We start from the raw sequence: 22,437 nt of genomic DNA, 5'->3' as shown, positions 1-22,437 counted from the left end.
TCTCACACACACACACACACAAACAATTTTATATATATGTGTATATATATATATATGTATGTATATGCCTTCTTATGTGTATTGTACACAATAAGTTAAATGGTTTCTTTCAATAACAAGCTACATGATCAAGAGTAAATAATTACATCAATAAGACTTCTAATGGAGGCTTTTTATTCTTTCTCACAACAGTATATTCAAGCTCAACCGTGAAGAACTCTAGAAGTAAATTCTGTAAAATTCTTAAGATTCAAAACATTGTGGAGTTCGCATTATCCTTTTTGCTTTCTGAGTCCACCTGTCTCATTTTACAGCTGGAGCAACTGGGCCTCAGAAGGCAATGGACCTGGATGGGTCGTGCTATCCATGGAGGTGCAGAGCAAGCCAAACTCTGTGAGGTCAGCTGAGGTCTTGTGTAACCCGGAGGAATTCTGGCACGAATTTCAAATCCTTTTCTAAATTCTGGCACCATTTCTGGTATCCATATGTCTATGCATACATAGAAGCTGAGGCAGAGAAATGCGTGAGAATTGCCAAGGTCTTAGAATCCTGAAAACAGTTGCTATATCCTGTTGCCATGACAACCCACTGAGGAAAGGTGGCAGACTTAGATTATTCTTTTTTTTCTTTTTGGGTCCCAGAGGAGTACCAGAGTGAGTTGATAACTCTTTTATTGCTACCTGGAGAGAAGACTTTCCCACCTGGTGCAGCATCCAATGGCAGATCAACGCTCCCAGAATGGTAACTGATGTGACCGTGGCTGGATTTATTTTCTTTAGAGACAAAGGTCTCTGATGATTGCTGTGTTATGAAAAATAAGAAGCTTGTATAAGCTAACATGTCTATGAAAACTTGTGATTTCTTTAAGCCTCAACTTCCTCCGCATTTATGAGGCTCTCTGCTTTATTTCTCCCCTCCTTGTTTTCCACCACAGCATCTGCTCCTTCCTGCAGAGGAAACATTTGTACTGTTCAAATGGTTGGACTATGAGTCACAGATTAGGCATGAGGGACTTTTCTGAATGATGTTGAGCAAGGCCTTAATTAAAAAGGAGGAGGAAGTTCTGGTGAGTGGGAGCAAGGTTGGGGTGTTGAGAGCCATGCAGAGTGCCAGCCTCTCCCTGTGTGTGACACTCTCCTTCTGGCAGGAAAGCATCATCTACTTTCAGGATGCAGAAGAGATATAAGACATCCTCTGGAAATTCTCAGAAGGGCATTGTGATGCTACCAGAACATGCACCTGGATGTTGGAATAAGATAACGATTGCCAACACTCCCATTGTGTTTCCTATGTGTCAGACACTATTTTAAACACTTTTATATTTTAATCCATTATATCTTCACAATAACTCAATGAAGTAGGTAGTAGAGAGGTTACGTCTCAAGATGGTAACTGTACAGTTTGGCTGGTTTTATTTACTCTAGAGATGAAGGACTCTGATGATTGTTGTGATTTGAAAAATAAGGGGCTTGTGTAAACAAACAAGTCCATGAACACGCAGCTAAGTAAGTGGTGATTCCAGGATTCAAGTTGTGGCAAAATGTGCCCTTGCCCACCGTGCCATGTCACCTCTGCTGAGATGTAGCAGTCTATCCATTTAGTGTTAGATAGACACCGTATACCTACGTCACCACTTGTTCAACAGACTACCAATTTCATGATTTTTTTGCTCTGCTCCAAAACTCCTTTGGCCACCATCTCCTTCCCCCAACCCCTGTATTTTACCTCATGCCTTAGTTAAGGTATGAATTCTTTCTCAACTGGCCAGTCCAACAATCAAGAATCATATTCCCCTGCCTCTCATGTTGGTTTTATTCAATCCATTCCCCACATTGCAACCAAAGAGATGCTTTAGAAACATATCTCAGATCTTTCCCATTTCTGTTTTAAAACCCTGCAATGCTTACCCATCCTTCCCTGGATCTCAAACCTTCAACAGACTATCCTTGTGTCTTATGCATGCTTTTGCTACATTTGGGGTTTTCTCTATTGTAATTGTCTATTTGTACTGGGCTAACTGTGGCTTAATCCAAGGCAGCATTTTTGTTCTTTATTCTTGTTTCTCCACTTCCTAAAACACCTCCTGATCTCTGATAAACATAGAAGATGACAAAGAAAGTTTATTTAATGACTATTGAATTAAAATAGCTAGTTAAATTTTGGTCTCTATGTTAGGAAGCTGCTATAATGTATTTCTGATTGTATTTTAAGCTTCATTATGATATTAACATTTTATAATATTACATTCATCTCACAGAACAATTAAAGAACATGAATCTGACAGCCACAATTAATATACTACTCTGGAGACAAAATTTTCTCAATCATAAAACAAGTGGCTGTAAGTCTCAATCTAAGAGTCATTCTCTGAAGCGTGTTTTTGTTTTTGTAAATTAATACCTGTTTTTTTCTTTAAGTACCAAAAACCATGCTCAGTCTGGTCATTTAACACTGTTCTAATTGCTTTTAACAAACATGATCCATTAATCCCATATGTCATAATATATCTTACTAGAGAACATTGTTTCCTAGTCTCAGTCATCATCAGACACATTTTTGGACACACTGCATTGAAAACCATGCTTTAAGTTATTATTAGATGGTTCAGTGAGGAAAAAACAAGAAATACTCTGTTTCTTAAGGAGAACTTCTTCATTCTACTTTCTTCATGGGTCTTCCTTCTTCTCCCTCAGTTCCCACATTCAGTGGCTGTTGAACCCACCTCCTCCTCAACTTCACTGCAACCACTTCTCCCCTGGCCTAGTTGTCTCTCAGTGGCAACTTTGGTTTCCTCCTGACTCATGCTCTTCTCTCTTGTCTTATCCATTCACAATACCTTCAGAGTGTTCCCTCTAAAGAGCAAAGCTTACCATGTTATTTCCTCATTTAAATCCCTTTTCATAGTTGCCCTGATCCAAGTACTGAAGCCCAGCATTCAAGGCCTTCTACTGTTTGGCTAACAGAAAGTATTTACTGGGTGTGGGGAACAAAAGAAGTACAGCCCTTTAGATGTATTAACTATTTGATCCTTTGATCACTCCCTAACTCTCAAGTTTTAAAACTGCCTGGGGGGTTCAGTTGGTTAAGTGTCTACCTTCAGCTCAGGTCATGATCCCAGGGTCCTGGGATCCAGACCCACGTTCGGTTCCCTGCTCAGTGAGGAGCCTGCTTCTCCCTCTCTCTCTGGCTGTCTCTCTGCCTGCTTGTGCTCTCCCTCTCTCTCTATCTGTCAAACAAATAAATAAAATCTGTAAAAACAAAACAAAAAACTTTCTCAATTCATGTTGTGCATGTGTAGTGTGATGGATGTAGTTCAAAAAATTTTGTTCAGATTCCTTCCTCTTCCATTTGCTTCCCATCTCACCTTCTCAACTGGCTATTCATCTTTTAAATCTCATTATGGGTCCATTATTTGCTCCCTAAAAGCCTTCCTTCTCTTTCAAAGGCAAGCAAGAAGTTGCGTCTGTGTTTCCACAGCACCTTACATAACATCTGAATGTTATAGTCACTGTGCTGAACCGCCATTTTCTCTTTCTGGACATATAATTATCTGACTCTCTAAAGGGGCTATGTTTCATGCTTTATCTGTCTTTGCATCCCACTCATTTCCAGTGGAGGTCCAATGAATACTTTAGAATAGAGTGGGTACTTTCCTGAGTATTCATGAAAAAGAGTATTTGCCAATAGTGTAAGAAGCATGTAAGCAGAAGCAAGAAAGAGAAGAAGGTAGAGATTAAATTAGAAGGACCAGGTCTAAATTATGTAAAGGCTTGAAACAACAGAGAAGTAGATAAAAGAATAAAGGAGAATAAAAATTACTCAATTGGCTAGTTTTCTGTGGTATATTTGGAAGATGTTATTAGGGGATGAGAGCTGTAGGAGAATTAGTGCTATTATAGGCAAAGAAGAGCTACTTATGTTCTTGAGTGGGGCAGGGGATTAACTAAATTGACAATTAGGAAAGATTATTTAAGCAGTTGTTAGAGAAGAACAAATAATCTATTGCATACTCTAAAAATTAATTATGGTATATTTGAATGATAGAATATTATACAACAGTGAAAAAGAATGAACTAGAAGTATGTATGTTACCACAGACAAACCTCTGAACATGATGCTGGGAATAAAAAGAGCATGACAACATTTACGTGAAATGAAAAATATGAAAAAAATAGTAGTTATTGTTTAAAGAAACAAATATGAACAAAATTTTATACCTTTCCATTTAAAAGTCATTCTTGGGAAAGATAAAAAATGAACTCTGTTGGCCTGTTGTTATTTGTGGATAATGAGACTGTGATTGCAGAAGAGTGGACAAGGGACTTTTCAACATCTTCTAATGTTTTATTTCTCATTCTGAGTGATAGGTGTATGGATATTGGATATTTATTCTCAATATACTTCACATTATAGAAATATTTTATAATAATAGTATTAATGAATAATCAGAAAACAATGGAAACATATCTTAATGCTTTTCAATATACTTTGTTGTAAATGCAACTGCAGGTAGAAAAGGGAAAGAAAAGATCCAAGTAATTACTGTGAGAAAGCAAGAAAAAAAAAAGAGTTAAGATCTTTGGTAAAACATTCCAAGGCAACAAAGTAAAAAAGAGTGAAGTCAGTGGAATCACTTAGGCAAGTGACATCCTGGTGAGAGCGTTTCACATTCCTAACAGAGTTATGACAGTTAGATATAAAGAGATCTGAGAAATAGCAAGGAATGTAAAAGTGTTGGAAGAATGAGAAATGAGGAAAACCAGGGGAAAGTTGGTAAAATCGGAGCATGGGTGATAGCTACAAACACGTGAGGAGTGAGTTCATTGAGGGACAGTGCCTTGAAGAGAAGTACTGAAGAGCTTGAGACAATGCATAGTTAGTGAGCCTGGCAGGAAGGAGAGCCAGCAAAGGAAAAGTGTGTTTATTTGCTGGCAAAGGCTCCAGAGACAAGTCAGCTCTTTATTGAGTTCGAACATAAGGAGAAGTACCCAAGAATGTAAGCCTTTCATCACATTTGTTTCATCTGTCACTTTATTTACTTTCTCTTGAGAACTGAAATGGAGAGAGATCTGAGCAAATTTGAAATTTGGTATTTTATAATGCTAAGTCCAGAGCTTCTAAATCGTTTTGAAAAATCATCAAGTCTGTTAGAGATTTATTTAGAACACTTTTTAAAAATGTGCCCGTCTCTTAAGTTTTAAATCACTCTTCCCTCCTCTACACATTGTCACCTACATTTGGTTTGCAATAAGAAAAAGAAAATCATGATTATCATGAACAGTTGTTGGGAGGTTTCTATAAAACAGGATCAATGCCAAGCCTTGTACATAGGTGACCCCATCTGACCTTCACAACTTTATAAGCAAATACCTAATCAGTAACTATGGAGCATCTACCATGTGCAGACACTGTTCTGGGTGCTGAACATACCACAGTGAACCAAATCAACCCAAATTCCTGCCCACGTGGAACTTCTATTCTTGTGGGTGTGAAGAGGTCATAAACAGAGTAATTGGTATAATAGAACAAATAGTTATTTTGTACTGGCAGAGGTAATGAGAGAAAGGGCATGGTGTTCAACTTCCAGTAAGGTGGTGAGAGAAGGCCTCACTAAGAAGACAGTCATAGTGGAGTCTGGACATAAGGAATCAGCTGTAAGAATAATGTGGGAAGCAAACTTGGGGCACGAGGGCACAAGCACTCACAATTCTAACACATGGTGGCTGATTGGAGGTTGTGTACTCTTAGGGTGAGCAAAGGGTTAAAGAGAAAGGAAAGGGGAGAAAGAGAAAGGAGAGCAGGGAGGTGAGAAGGATCCCTGAGACACTGGGAGGCTCTCTGAGTGAGGTGGGAAAGCCTTGGTAGGTTCTGAGCAGACGAATGACCTGATTTGAGTTCTGTTTTAGCAGAATGAATGGAAGAAACAAGGGCAGAAAGAGTAGTTAGTGCTCAGGTTGGGAGCAGGTGGCAACTTAGATTAGAGTGGGAGCTGTGGAAGTTAGACGGAGCCACATGTTTCTGGCAGAACATGTTTTGGTTGTGATATGAGTATGAAACTGCTTGCTAATCTATGTGTGATTTTAAGGCCAACATACTTGTTAGGTCTAATTGATGGGCCTTTTTTTTTTTTTTTTTTTTTTTTTTTGCCTCTCCTCCCTGCCTTTTTTTTAAACAATTGAGAAATCGACCTTGTCCCACACACTATGACTACACTGTGTATATAGATGGTTGCATACTAAATTCTCTTCTAGGCTTTTGTTTTTCATTGAACAACTAAAATAAAATTAATTCCATTGGCTCTATTGCATTGGCATTTTCATGATGTCAAATCAATGTCTCACTTTATTAAAAACTTAAGCACAGTCTCATCTGTAGAACTCTTCTCTGATTGTGAGTTATTATTGTGAAAAGAAGTATATCTATATTACTGGTAATTATTATAGATCCAGACCTGGGGTGACTTTGGGACATGTTGACATCAAAACATACCTTACTGATGTCAGGTTTGCTTACCAATACATGAATTGCTAAATGCTGTTACTATGAATATTTACTTGGCATCAAAATAATTGTAAATCTCAAGCAAATGCTATCACTAAAGTAATTCAATAATCCCTGGTAATAAACTAGCCAGCCAGGTGATCCAGGATATATCTTTATATTGTTTAAAATTACTTTCCACAGAAAGCACAAAAATAACAATAATTAGCTCAGATAAGGATTAATAACTTACTGGCTCTTATCATAATATGCCAATATCAATATCAAAATATATCAGTAATATTTTATCATAAAAATAATGTGATGCTGTTTGTTTTCCCCTCTAAAAAGTTGATATATTAGTCACATACTACTACACTAATACTATGTAACAAATTACTTCCAAACTCAGTAGCTTGAAATAGCAATCATTCATGTCCAAGGATCTCAGTGTTTGTAGGTCTGCTCAAGCTTTGGCAAAGCTTAGCAGGGCAGTTCTGCTTCAGGTTGCAGACTCATGAATAAGCTGAGAGACACTGCTTCATGTCTTTATTTCCCTTAAGCCAGTGAGCTAGCTGGAGTGCCTTCTTCTCAGAACAATGACAAGGTGGAGTAGGGAATGGCCAATGGGAAAAGTTCATTCCAAGCAGGGGCGTGCTTCAGCTGGTTGCACTTATTTATAAGAGTTGACTGTTACATTTTCAGCCTTTTGTGAGCTGCTTGTTAAAAACAGCTATTATTAAAACTTAAATTATACAAAGAAACAGTTAAATATATTAAAAACAAAGACAGATATTCAAAACTCATTTTTTATAAAATGAGTTTTGAATATAATATGTTTTATAAAACAAATTTTCTAATTATTATTAGAAACAATAAGATATAATTATTTTCTAATAATAATTTTCTAATAAAAATTATTTTCTAATCATTTTAATTAATAATAAAATGTTATATTAATAATAATAATAAAATTATTTTCCAATAATTATTTTCTAATTATTTTTTACATTTTCTTGAGGTCATTTAGGTCTATTATACATGTATGGTCTATTATACAAGGGCAGGCTGCCTCCAGATGGGCCACTTTGGCATACTGATTATTTTAAATAAAAGTTACTTAAGAGACAGCCTGTGCAGGAAGGACACTCAGACCCCTGTCCCCCTGACAACAGGAAATAAAACTCGGCATGAAGAGTGCCCTCCCTGTACCAAGAGGTAAAGAGACATCCTTATCACCAGAGATGGGAAATTTAGAGCCCAGAAGTGTATTCAAACAACCCTTGTTTCTTTTTATTAATTTACTACCCCAACCCAAATTCTGTTCAGAGTTTCTTACTAATTGAAGCTTACCAAGTTAAGTTGTCTTTGTCCTATCAATTCCTCAGATTTATTGTCCTTTTTTCTAAAAAGTATAAAAAACTGCCTGCCTTGGTCATTTCTTTAAGTCCCAATTTCATTACTGGAACTCATGTAATAAATCTTTGGGTTTTTCTCCTGTTAATCTGTCCTGTCAATTTCATTCTAGTCCCGCTGGAAGAGCTTGAAGGGTGGAGGAAGAATGTTTCCTTCCCTTCTGTAGGCATCCTATAGAATACTCTTGTTACTACATAAAATGCCATTGTTACTACATACTACATGAGACCAGTGTCTCACGGGTAGCTTGAAATAGGCTGTGGTGGGAGTATTTATACCATGGAAATCATTACCTGTACCAAATCAGAAACTTTTTCCTTAGGTTGTTCAGCAATTGGCTCTGCACTTAGGCTGTTTAAGAAGTGGAGAGCCAGTTGTTACACACTTTTAAGCACAGCATTCATTTACCGCCTTTGCTTGCATCAAGTCTGCGAATATCCTATTGGCCAAAATCAAGCGGTGGTGAAAGGCACTCTACTTTTAGTGGAAGAGATGGCAAAATGAGGGGCAAATGTGTATACAGACAGGAGGGTGACTTGCTGAAGGTAATAATTCAATTCTAGCACAGCTGAGAAAACAGGTTCAGTTGGTACAAAAAGGCCGTCAGTGTGTCCATGTATGTGTGAACCTGAGTGTGTGCATATAACTTTGATTTTCCTCAAAAGTCATTTTTCCTCATTATTTCTAACATTCCCAGAGGAAGATAAATATTTAAAAGTGATCATTTGAATTACAAAATAGATTTTCATCTATTTGTATTTATAAAATGCTCTTTAATTATGGTGGTACACAAACCTAAATAGTCTGGTAAGGGTTGCTTGTTATGATTCCTAAACTCTTATTAATAAGCATACTTCCTGGTAAAACTTTATTCCATTTTATTTTTAAAAATCTTTTATTTATTTATTTGAGACAGACAGAGAGAGATCACAAGTAGGTGGTGAGGCAGGCAGAGAGAGGGGGAAGCAGGCTCCCTGCTGAGCAGAGAGCCGGGACTCTATCCCAGGACCCTGAGATCATGACCCCAAGATCATGAGCCAAAGGCAGATGCTTAACCCACTGAGCCACCCAGGTGCCCCAGTTTTATTCCATTTAAAATCGATCATATTCCACCCCAGCCATGATTCTTCCCACATAGTGCAAAGCTGACATGGCCTATGAGAAAAAGCCTCCAAGCTCAACTCTAAGAATGTTAATAGGCTTACTTTCCTTACATGGAGATTTATCTGTTAATTGGAAATAGCATTCCCAGCTGCACTGAGAATGTTTTCTGAACAAAGGGAGGAGGACATCTTAAAGATTGCAGTGGAAGTCAAGGCAAACCATAATTTACATTTCAGAATATGAATGCTCCGGGGAAGCCTTCTTCCCCTGCTGCTTAGAACTTTGATTGGCATTTCAATAGGACTCCACCAAATTGGAGGTTGGTCCCAGAAAACCCATCCTCATGGTTACCAATGACTGTAATTCCAGGCGTCTGCTCTGAGAAAATAATGTCTATGAGAACAGGACATTTAAAAAGTCAAGACAACTGTGAAAGCCAATGAGAACCAACCCAAGGAGGAGAGCAAGGACATGAGTACTGGGGATTTGTAGAAATGAGATATATTTCTAATTCAAGTTAATCCTGCTTATGTGGTTGTCAATTAAATGGCAAAAAGCAAATATATTTCATTTATTTCCCACCCTCACCCCAAACTCATCTCCTCCAGAGAGGATTATCTACCATAATCTCTTCTTAGATTTAAAGCATTATAAAAATTGTAGTTTGGGAATATAAAATTGCTAGAATTTCTTGGATAAAAATTTTATTTTGGATGTTAAATTTTAAAATCTGGCCTCTTCAGCTTTGAAAATCATAAAAAAGGAAAGAAATTGAGGTACCTCAGAGTTATTCTAACTTCTTCCTCCCTACACAGTCACAAAGTTCTATACCACTCCTTCAATTCTCCAGAGCTTAGTGCTAATCATGCTTTACCTGCTGGACCAGCTGTGACCTCTCCCTGAAACCTAATTCCCATCTAGGACAGAGCTCCCCTCCCTGCCTTCCTGCATTCCCTCTCCTCTCTCTTTCATTTTACTTCTTCTTCCCTTTTCTTTGGTCTTTAATCATTTTTATGAAGATCAAGTAATCTGTGAATTATGAAGATAAAGATATGAACTATGAAGATAAAGTAATCTGCGAATGAATGGAAATAGGTACAAACAAGAAAATACCTGCTGACATGGAGAAATCTAGTTTGCAGGGTGAACAAAAGAAAGCTGTTTCCCCAAAATGTTATCAATAGTACATCAACACATTCATTTATTAAAGAGTCTATTTGGACTCCAGTGATTTAAAGTGAAATTCATCATAAAGATCACCTCCAGTTAATTATTCATAGGTCTTTCTCCATTGAATCTGGCATTCATTTATAAATCCTCATGCTAATATTATGGTGGACTAATTATTATTTCTTTAGAGTGTTTTTTTTTTCTGATACCTACAAAGATCTTCTCATAATTTCATAAACCTTTTCACTTTTCCTTCACTTTTTTTTTTTTTTTTCCCTGGTGGGAGCAGATAAATTTTAAAATATCCTGGCCAGGAGTCTTTAAAAATTCTCTGGGGATTTCAATCAAGATGAATTTGACAACAATTGACAGCTTTATAATCTCATATTTTATCATCCTGTAATATGTATGTCATATTTCATTTCAATCTTATTTAATGCTTATTTAAAGCTTCATTGTTGTTTTCTCTTTGTGGGCTTACTCAAATTTTGGAGTTTTCCTCTTATTCCTAGGGCAAAAATCTAGCTTTCCAAATGAGCATTTTCAAAAATCACCAATTGTATTCTTGCCATCAATTGAAATGACATATTCTCTCTCTTCCCACAAACACTTTACTTTGCTACTGCAGGGAGTTACAACATTAGGGATGAAATTCTTATCCAGATTTTTTGCTAAAATTATTAGAAAGGGAAATTCACTTTTACCTGCAATTGCTAAGCTAATAAGATGCAAATCTAGAAATGCTTGCTGTAGTTTTTCCCAACAAGCACCAAATCAACATTTGAAAAAGACCACAGGTTTTAAGGACATCACTTGAAAAACTTGAACTCATTCAAGTCTCAACTAAATCTACTCGATGGACCCTTGCATATAGTGAATCAAAATCCCCCCACCTTTATTTTAATTGATTAAGCTTGTCATTTGCCACTCATAGAAATAGACATACAGTGTTTTGTGTTCAATTTTTTGATTTTGTAAAATTATTATTATAAAGATAAATTGTATTTTGCAGGAGGTTGGAAACAAACATACACTTTCCACCTCACTCTCCAGGGATGGTTTACATTAAGGTTAATGCAGTTTGTCTGTTATATTTCCTCTGATTACTTCTTGCTACACAGGGACAATAATTTAAACGTTCATTGGATAGATACTTGGGAGCTCTACTATTTGTGTCTGTTTGTTCATTTTTATATCACAGTCAGGAGAACGGCATCTATGATTTATTTTTGTAACTTGTGAAGTTTTTCTTTGCAGGTTAATATCACATCATACAGTATCACATGTGATGTGGGAAACAAAAATTTCCTCCCTACTTACAGACCATTCACAAGTCCTTGAAATAAGCAAAGTGACTTTCCTCTAGGAACACATTTGCCTGGATACTAATACTTTGTTAAGAGCAAAAGGCAATTTTAGCCCAGTCCCAGGATCCAACCCCCAGGATCCTGTAAGTCTACATTAACATATAAATATTCCTTTGGAAACTTCCTGTATCTATATCCTTGGTATCCTTGATACATGTTGGCAATCATCCCCCAAGCATATGACCTACTGATATACATCTGAAGAGTCTCATGACTCAGGTTTTATCAGACAGTAGTAAATGATTTTTTCTCAACATCAGTTAGACCCCTCAAGATTCTGGAAACCTTGCTTTCAAAATTCCTTAGAAACTTAGCTATCCCTAACCCCTTCCAACTTGAATGTATATAATTGGCCACTCCTCACATCCCCAGTGCAGCTCTTTCTGCCCAATGGTCCTATCCCCTTGTTTTAATAAAACTATCTTTTTGCACCAAAGACAACTCAAGAATTCTTTCTTGGCTGTGGTTTCTGAACCCTCTCTTTTCTTACATCAACATGTACTTGCTGAGCATATTTGCTAAGAATTAATGTTCTATATTTACTAGATTCAAAGATTCTTTCTTTCCTTCATCCTTCTTTTATTCCTACCGCATCAATGAAATAAGACTTGTTCATGTTAGTCTTCAAATTTCCTCTACGTCTACCTTTATGGGTTTTTTTCCTTTATTTTCTGATCTGCCAACAACTTCTGAGGGAGGGACATGGAATTGCCCTATTTTTATCACAGTTTTTGCTTTATTGATAAAAAAGATATGTTGTTGAGACCCTAAATATTGAAGAAGAATGATTTCTCTTCAGATCCTTTTTCCTACTTGCCTCATGTCAATTTTGGTTTGTTAATACTGCTTCACTTTTTTCTGTTCAACATTTCCTTGGTATAACCTAGTTGTGAGTGTGTGTGAGTGTGTGTGTATGTACGTGCGTATTGGGTTATGAAACCATGCATGAGTAAAATGTCTATTTAATATGCAAGATAGACCAATGAGTTTTAATATAACAGTATGAAAAATTTCATTGATATGGATTCAGGTTCTACATTTTAACTAACATTTACAAAATGAGCACTTGTGAAGAGTAGGCGTAGTTTCAAAGAAGAATATCCATATTTATCTGAAAAATCACCCTTCCTTTTCCAACTGCCTGTATGTATGAGGCCAATTTATTTTTTCACTTACTTTAACCAAAACAAAAGGGCACAAAATTCATTTCATGCAGAGGCACTGTGAGAATCCAGTTGTCTTCTATTAAGTCAGAAATTAAAGATATTTATAAAAGGTAAAACTATGCTTTCTTCTCACTAAATTCATTTTGGTTTGGGAAAATGTAGTCATTTTTTAATGTGTAATTTCTGTTAAGATTTAATGGATTTATTAATGTTATATTAAGTTAATGAATGAATATTTTCAATATTTTAATTTTTTATGTTTTTAATTAATTAATTATTTTATTTATTTGAGAGAGAGAGAGAAAGTGTGCACACACAAAAAAGGGGCAGAGGGAGAGGGAGAAGCAGACTACCCACTGAGTAGCGAGCCTGGTGCGGGGCTCAGTTCCAGGACCCTGGGATTATGACCCAAGCTGAAGGCAGATTCTTAACAACTGAGCCACCCAGACACCCCCCAATATTTTTAGTTTTCATTTTGAAGCCATTAAATAGGGATAGCTATAACCCACAGGAGTAAAACAGGTGGAGGCTACTTGGTGAGTCATTCACAAATTGGTCACATGGGTAGGCATCTTCAATCAAATGTCTTTTTTCTTAAATTGCTGCTGAAACTTAATTGCCGTTTAGTAGAACCACAAAAAGCGTGCTCATGATTTTTGTTTTTTTCTAGTTATCTATTCTGATGTAGCCTAATGCCTGTATGACTCCAGACTTTAAGCAAGCCATTGCCACATAAGCCTGCTGTCTTTACCTACTGGGCTGAGAGGCAAATACCAGAAAGGATTAAATGCTTGACTCAGGGTATCACTGTCTTGTTATTTGCTTCCACTTTGATTTTATTCACATGACTGCTATTTTTTGGTTTGAAGATGGTCAAGGTCTCCTGACCATGCTCTCACACATCTGCAGCAGACTAACTGCTTGGGGCAAACTCTGAGTATAGCTCCAAGGAGTTAGAAATAAGAAAAAATAAATAAACAGGGGTTCATGTGTTGGCATGTTGGAATTCTAGGCAACCAAAGGGAAAACCCTGGAAATATCATTTTATCTGTAATAATGAAAGCCTGAGATCTTTGAGACACTGGAGGTGGTTAAAAGGACCTGCAAATTGCAGTCTGGGAGATTTCCTCAAAATGCCTCTTCCACAGCTAGCCTCCTAATGCATCTTTCAGAGGCTCAGCTGGGTCCTATAATGGTTTTTAAAAGGTTATATTCCCATGTAAGGATTTTACCCCTTTCTTCTGTAAGCAACTATTACTGAAAGTATAACAAAGTAGGCCTTTGAAGTGGGGGGGGGAATCAAACATTGAAGACATACAAAGAAAGATTTCCAATTTAGAAGATGCAGACTTTATTTCTGGGGACCAGTCATGTCCAGTAAATTCTGATGGCAGTTTGATGGCACTGGCAGATAGGACATAACCACCAGTATGTTAATTTTGGGTCCTAATAACTGTTTCCAATTGTAGTTAAACTAATTTCCTCAAGCAATGGTTCTCAAAGTGTCCCCGGACTAGCCCTATTAGCATTACTGGGGACCTACTAGAAATATTAATTCTCAGGATCTACCCCAGTTCTACTGAATCAGAAACTCTGGAGATGTGTGTGTGTCAGTCATTTTTAACAAATTTCCCCCATGGGATTCTGAGGCATACTACAGTTTAGGAAGCACTCTCTTGGAATATGTCTCCAGAAAGAATGTCATCAGAGGTCAAGACTGTCCTACTCTCCCCTGAGATGTTTCTATTTCTCCTTTACATACTTCTTTATAATTAAACAATGTTTATATACAACTGCAAAGGACTGGCAGAAATTTCCAAAGCACCAGAAACTGGGAATGAGGCAAAGCTGGCCCTTTGGCAAATAACCTGGGCCCTTGATCTCTCCTTACAAGAGAGACATACAGGCTCTTAGAATCTCCCTGGCCAGCTGCTCCTCTAGCTTTTCCTACTTTCTCTGGCTTATCCTCACTTGGTGACCAACTCAAATTCTCTTGTTCCACTAATTTTCTCCGCTATGTGGGTCTTTGCTTTGTTCTCAACCCTGCGTGATCCCTCCATTCTGCTGTCTGTCTTTCCACCATCTCTTCTGATGGAAACAAGCTAAGAAGCAGGGGCACGTCTATGAGATGGGTATTTCCCAGGAAGGGTAATTAACCCTCTTCTGTCTGCTCTCAATCCATTTTTATTTAAATCTAGCATCTGCCTTCTGATGTATCCAGTGCAATTGCCATTTCAGGAACAAAGAAATCCAGACTGACAGAAGCTCAAAATTACTCCCAAGTGACACAATGCTCAAATGCTTCCTCTGGAAGACAAACCTGTTTTTGCCTGCTTGCAAATACCTTGTGGCCTGTTCCTCACTGCACTACCTCCTATGTTTAGCCTCTCATTGTCTCCCTAACACCAGGTCTGTACTTCTGTTTTGTGGGGACACATATTTGGGGCTTGGAAGTTACAGGTGTTACTGAGTTAGCTTAGTTCTATTATAAATGAAACAAAGCCAAACGCTTTTGTTTCAGATACAGATCACCAGGAAAACCATAAAACAGTTCTTAACCACTTAGCCTTTCTTTCCTCTTTTTTGGTATTCCCTCTGTGTTACTTTTTCATCTTCACTTTAAAAACCCCCTTGGGAAATGCCATTGAAGATGAAGGGAGGAGCTAAAGATGGAGTTTATCCTGGCATGGTTTGCACTTTGAATATAAAACAAAAGAGGAAAATGGAACATAGGAAAAGGAAGGAAGCATTTGTGTGTGTCTGTGCTGTTGTTGTTGTTACTGTTGTTGTTTTTGCTTTAATTATAATATGAGTAGGACAAAAATTAGTGAACATTTTAAAGTTGAAAATTCAGGTGCAAAAGAAGGAATGCGGTTGGTTATCTTTCTCCCTCTTGCACCACCAGTCCAGGGAAACGGCCTTCAAGCTGCTGCAGGAGGACTGGAGCAGGAGTAAGTCAGGAAGGAGGGCCCAGGGCTGCTGTCTGCTTTGCTGCAAGACATGTCACTAGGACTTAACAATGATCTTTCGCTGGGGCCCTTGCCTGTAGGCCTCATGAATGAGGACCTTTCCCAGAAGACTTCAGCAGTTATTTGCAAAATAAGGATCTCATGGCTAAACACTAACTTGAATTTAAATCCTGGCTTTCTTCACTTTGATCAGTGTGATTTGGGGCAAGTAAATCCATATCTGAGACTTTTACTTCATTTGCTACCTAAGAGTGATTTAAGGTCTTGGTATGACCAAACTTCCTTATTGTGGGACATATTTGTGGGACTCAGTGTCAAAGAAGATGAGAAACGCCTTGCTCAAAAATTATTGTAAATGTCCCAACAATTACAGCAGTACATTAAGGCAGGTATAGGGCTGCAGACAGGGCATCTGCTAGGCAAGCCTGCTCTGTACATCCCTCTCCCCTAGGTAATCATCCATGAGGCCCCGGGGGGATGGGATGGTTCAAGAAGACCTTGACTGAGCAAATGTAAGTTGATGTGTGTCTCTCTGCTGAGGGCCCGGCAGGCCTCACACCTGCTATGCATAGGTTAAGCAATGGTTTGAAACACACACTCTGTTTTGGATATATTTAAATACATCTAATATGTAGCAGCTTCTTTTTTTTTTTTTTTCAGTTTGAACCCTCAAGACTAAATGAGATAACAAATGCAGACTGCATGCCCCATCATAGAAACATATCAGTATTTGCCCCTGATTTGTTCCTGGAATGCCCTGCAAGAGAATGGTAAGATTGCTTGCTATGGTGCAGACCTTCAAGTTCCAGAGCAGAGCTGGAACATGGGAACCTGCATTTTTGCCAAGTATCCTGAGAGATTCTTATGCCATCAAAGCTTTCAAACAACTATATAAACTCAATACCCATCAGCCCCCTCCTAATTTCAAAGATAAACTTACTGCATTATTCCTGTTTTAATGAACCTAGCTATTACCAAAGACAGGTGAATCTTAGCAATGACAACTCTTATTTCCTATAGCAATGACGATTAGTACAATAATTCTAATGACATAAGCAATGGCTCTCTATGTGTCAAGTTCTTATTAGGATTTCATTTAATCCCTTAATGACTACTGAGGTGGGTATTGCCATCCCTTGTTATAGGAAAGAAAATTGATGTTCAGAGACATTAAAGGACTTGTGGCTTGCAAGAGGCAGTGCTGGGATAAAAGGCTGGCTTTTTGACGGTCCAACATCCGCAGCGTTCCAATACGCTCAGCTACCTTTCTAAGAAGGGGGAAAAGGAAACAAAACCTACAAATGTGAATTTATGGGGTAAATTGTCCCCAGCAATTTATTTTCATTTTATGTGATATAGGTGTCTTGGCTTTCCTTGTAGTAAATTTGGAATTTGGAGAAGGAATTCTCTGGAGGTCTAAGGGATCTCTTGCTGAGCAAGAAGTACTCAAAGGAAGAGCATTATTGAACTGCACTGTATTCTCCTGTCTGAACCTAACCCCAGCATGCCTAGTGAGACATCTGTCACTGCTTTTTTTAGTTAATAATTCTAGCTAAAAATACTCCAAGGCCGACAAATACAAGAGACAAAGAAAGAGATACATTTTAAAAACTCTGAATGGAGGTGTGAGAAATAAAGCTCCATGAGGCAGCTAAGAGGTAAAACCACAAAGAAGTTTTGTGTTGTGTCAATTTCTCTCTTTACTGAATGAGCTAGACAAAGGGAAGTGAATGAGCTTTTTTAAAAAATCGTTTTGTTTTACTTGTTTAAAATTTTAATTCCAGTTGACATACAGTGTTAATTTCTGGTATGTAATAACGTGACTCAGCACCTCCGAAGAGCACCCATTGCTCATCACGAGAAGAGCATTCCTCTATCCCGATCCCTTATTTAACCCATCCCTACAACCACCTCCTTTCTGGTAACCATCAGTCTGCTCTCTACAATTGACTCTGTTTCTCAGTTTGTTTCTCTCTTTTTTTCCCTTTGTTTTGTTTCCTAAATTCCACATATGAGAGAGATCATATGGTATTTGTCTTTTTCTGACTTATTTCACTTAGTATGATGCTCTCTAGCCCCAACCACATCAAAGCAAATTGCAAGGTTTCATTCTTCTTTATGGCTGAATAATATTCCATGATATATATCCATATGTGTGTATGCACATACACACATGTATATGTATATATACACATGGATATATATGTACACACATGCATACACATATATGCACACACAATATATATACATGCAAATGTGTATATATATATATCAAGCATATATAGTCAGTACATATATATATATCACGTCTTCTTTATCTATTCATCAATGGATGGACACTGGGACTTTTTAAATATCTGAACTATTGTAAATAATGCTGCTATAAAGATAGGAGTGCATGTGTCCCTTTGAATTAATGTCTTTGTATTTTTTGGGTAAATACTCAGAAGTGTGATTCCTGGATCACAAGCTAGTTCTACTTCCAACTTTGAGAAACCTCCATACAGTTTTCCAGAGTGACCACACTAGTTTGCATTCCCACTAACAGTGTAAGAGGGTTCCCCATTTTCTCCACATCCTTGCCATCCCCTGTTGTTTCTTGTTGATTTGAGCCATTCTGACAGGTGTGAGGTGATATCACATTGTATTTTTGATTTGCATATCCCTGATGGTAAGTGATAATATCTTTTCATGTGTCTGTTGACCATCTGGATGTCTTCTTTGGAGAAATGTCTGTTCATGTCTTCTGCCCATTTTTTTACTTGGATTATTTAGGTTTTGGATGATGTGTTTTATAAATTCTTTATATATTTTGGATACTAACCCTTTATCAACATGTCATTTGCAAATGTCTTCTCCAATTCTAAAGGTTGACTTAGTTTTATTGATTTTTTCCTTTGCTATACAGAAGCTTTTTATTTTGACATAGTCCCATAGTTTATTTTTGCTTGAATGAGCTAATTTTTAATCTTCCCTTTTTATATATATGGAGAACGAGAAAGCAAGAAAGAGACTATATACTGCTTGAACTTCTTTTTATTTTAGTTTTCATTCCTTACTCTTCAATGTGTGCCACAAGGGGAGACAGAAATATGGAAATTTGACACAGATAACATGGATCAAACTCCAGAGTTCTAATTTACTCCTGCAGATGCTTAATGGACTAAGCCACCCAGGTACTCTTGAATCTTTCTTAATTACAGAAAGTTTGTGCATGTAGCTCTCTCTACTGTTTCTTCTTCTGCCATAAGATTGTATGATGAGTTATGTGCCAGTAGATGTCTAACAATCAGTTCTTCAGAGACAGGAGAAAATAAAATTGTAGCATTTGTTGATTTTCAGTCTATAAAAACTCTCATATGGCTAATTAGCTCAAAATTTTTACCATGAATGGATTTAAAATTTTGTGATGCTTGTCTTTATTGAGATGATAATATATTTTTTCTCCTTTATTTTGTATAAGTAGTAAGTTGTATTACTTGACTTTAAATGACTTGGATTCCTAGGATAAATTTGACCTGACCTCGATGCATTTTCCTATTTACATATTGCTGAAATAGATTTGCATATATTTGTGAAGGATTTTTATATCTGTGATCAAAAGGGATAAAGATCTATAGCTATCCACTCCTCTAGCATATTTTTCTGGACTTAGTATCAAATTAATGCTGGTCTTATGAGTTAAAGTATTTCTTTTTCTACTGATTTCTAAATAAGTCACTGTAGGATTAGTATTCTTTCTATAAATGTTTGATTTAATTTGCCTGTGAAGTAATCTCTGCTTATATTTCTTTGGGGAAACTTAACTACCTTTTTATTTTACCAGATTTAATAGATATAGAGTAACTCAGATATTCTATTTTATGTTAATTTTGGTAACTTGTGTCTTTCAAAAAACTTATGTTTCATTTAAATTGAAGGATTTCTTGGCATAAGATTTTTTTTCAAATATTCTCAAATTACCCATATAATTCTCATGGGGATTGAAGATCGCCCCATTTTACTCCTGATATTGTTAAATTTTTGAAGTATACTTCTGCTTATTAAGCAACTCTAGACTGTTCGTATTTCTACTTTCAATATCTTTTAAATGTCAATTCATTGACTCTAGTTTCCAATGTATCTGAGAGAAAGTCTGCTGTTCCTTTTAACTATATCACTGTACTTAAGCTGTTTGAAATTCTTAAAATTTTTAATTTTAAATAAGTCTTATTATAAAGTATAATGTTACATAGAAAAAGCACTAAAATCAAAAATGAGTTATTAATACTAATAACTGAGTTCAGTAAATTTTCCAGATATATGATCAGCTTAAAGAAACAACAACAAAAATACACACACAAAAAAACCCAAACAGAAAACCCAAAGACCAAAGCCAAAATCAAAACAAAAACTTGATCTAAACTTCACACCTCCCACAAAAATTAAATCAAGATAAATCATGAACTTAAAATGTAAATTATAAAAGTTCTAAAGAAGAATGCAGGGGAAAAAAATGTTCCAGGCTTAGAACTAGCAAAGAGTTTTTTGACTTGACACCAAAAGCATGATCATTAAAAATAAATAAATAAATGAATTGTCCCTCATCAAAATTTAAAACATTTGCTCTGTGAATGACACTATGGAAAGGATGCAAAGACAAATAGCAGACTGGGAGAAAATATCTCTGAGTCACATACCTGGCAGAAATCTAATATCCAGAATGTTTTAAATTCTCCAAACCCAACATGAAGAACACAAATGATCTAATTAGAAAAGACCTGTTAAAAGACCTTTAACAGTCATTTCATCAAAGAGAATATACAGATGCCAAATAAGCTACTGAAAAGATGTTCAACATCATTAACCATTAAAAAAATTAAAGTTAAAACTGCAATGGGATCTCACAACACATCTATCACAACAGCTAAAATTAAAATAGTAATAATACCAAAAGGTGGCAAGGATGTGGAGAAACCACATCACTCATATATTTCAGGAGAGAATGTAAACCAGTACCTGATGATCACTAGCTGGGCAATTATTTTCAAGAGTAAAAATGGATTTACTAACGGCCCAGCAGTTGTACCCTTGAACACTTATTCCAGAGAAATAATTTTCATTTTCATACAGCACCGTGTACACAAATGTTTATATTAGTTTTATTCATAAAACTAATATAAGAGAGTTTTATGAAACTCTCTAAAAGTCAAAACAAAACAAAACAAAACAACCCAGAAAACCTCTGGGGGGGGGAAATTTGGTTACTTTTCAGAATTTCATTCTATCTTTGTTTTCAGTGGTTTTAATTAGGATGCTTGAGGTGAAATTTTTTTCTAATTTATTTTGGATGGGGTTCACTAAGTTTCTTATGTATGGGGGTCAAGTTCTTTACCAGTTTTGGAAATTCTCAGCAACTGTCTTCTTAAAAATGTCATCTGTTCCATTCTCTTTCTTTCCAGTATTCTGGAAATTAAATTAATTGTATATTAAACATTTGAAATCATTCTCTATTATTCTATTTTCTTCTTCTTCATTATTACCCCATTATTATCCCTTCATTGGTTAATTCTTTTTAGTTTCACCAATTGTATTTTATTGTTTCTATTTTGTACATCCAACAAATTCTTAATATCAGGTATTAATTTTTCAGCTCTAGAATTTCAACACACTTATTTATTTATTTATTTATTTGTAATTAACAGACTTTGTTTTGGGGGAAGTTTTAGATTTACATGAAACATATTAGAAAGTAAATAGATTTTTGGTCTTGGTTTTCTGTTTTTTGGGGTTTTTTGTTTTTGTTTTTATGAGCGTGGGAGAGAGAAAAAAGAGGGAGAGAGGGGGAGAAAGAGAGAGACTCTTAAGCAGGCTCCAGGCCCAATGCAGAACTCAATGTGGGGCTCAGTCTCCCAACCTTGAGATAATGGCCTGAGCCAAAATCAATAGTCAGTTGCTTAACTGACTAAGCCACCCAAGCAGCTTGGTAAATAGGGTTTTTATATACCCTATGAGCCTACTCTCTAATTTCCTTCTTATTAACATATGTGTGGTCATTTGTTACAATTAATAAACCAGTATTTATATATCATTAACTAAATTTATATAGTTTATATCAGGATTCACTCCTTGTGTTAGATATCCTATAGGCTAACAAACGTAAAATGATATGCATCAATCATTGTAGTAACACACAGAATAGTTTCATTGCATTAAAAATTCCCTCTGACAACCACTGATCATTTTATGTCAGTATAGTCTTCCTTTTTCCAAAATGTCATATAGCTGGAATCATATGGTATGTAGTCTTTCAGATTGGCTACTTTCACTTACCAACATGCCTCTGAAATTCTTCCATGTCTTTTCAAGGATTGATAGCTCATTTTGCTTTATTACTGAATAATACCTCATTGTATGGCTATACTACAGTTCATTTATCCACTCACTTATTTTGCTGAAAAACATCTTGATTTCTTCCAATATTGATTAGTTGTAAATAAAGTTGCTAATCTAAAACCAAAACAAATAAATAAAGAAAAAATAGAATCTGACCAATAAATACAGAGAACAAACTGATGCTTGCCAAAGGGAAGGAGGTTGAGGGATCAGCAAAGTGGGTGAAGGGGAGTGGAAGATATGGGCTTCCAGCTATGAAATGAATAGGTCATGAGAATAAAAGGTACAACATAAGGAATATAGTTAATAATATTGTAATAGTGTTTCATGGTAACAGACCATAGCTACACTTGTGGCAAACACAGGATAACATAGAGATGTTGAATCACT

General features: G+C 36.4%; 1 long non-coding RNA gene across 1 annotated transcript; it reads left to right on the top strand.

Moving 5' to 3' along the window:
• Positions 1 to 620: 620 nt before the first annotated feature.
• Positions 621 to 18,842, top strand: LOC309862618. The gene is made up of 3 exons (XR_014310611.1): positions 621 to 741; positions 16,333 to 16,442; positions 18,718 to 18,842. It is a non-coding gene; the product is annotated as an uncharacterized lncRNA (long non-coding RNA).
• Positions 18,843 to 22,437: the final 3,595 nt, after the last annotated feature.

Source organism: Mustela nivalis, assembly GCF_964662115.1.
Source record: "Mustela nivalis genome assembly, chromosome: 1".
Lineage (NCBI taxonomy): Eukaryota > Metazoa > Chordata > Mammalia > Carnivora > Mustelidae > Mustela > Mustela nivalis.
The sequence above is the reverse complement of the archived record's forward strand: the minus strand, read 5'-3'. Positions and strand labels throughout refer to the sequence as shown.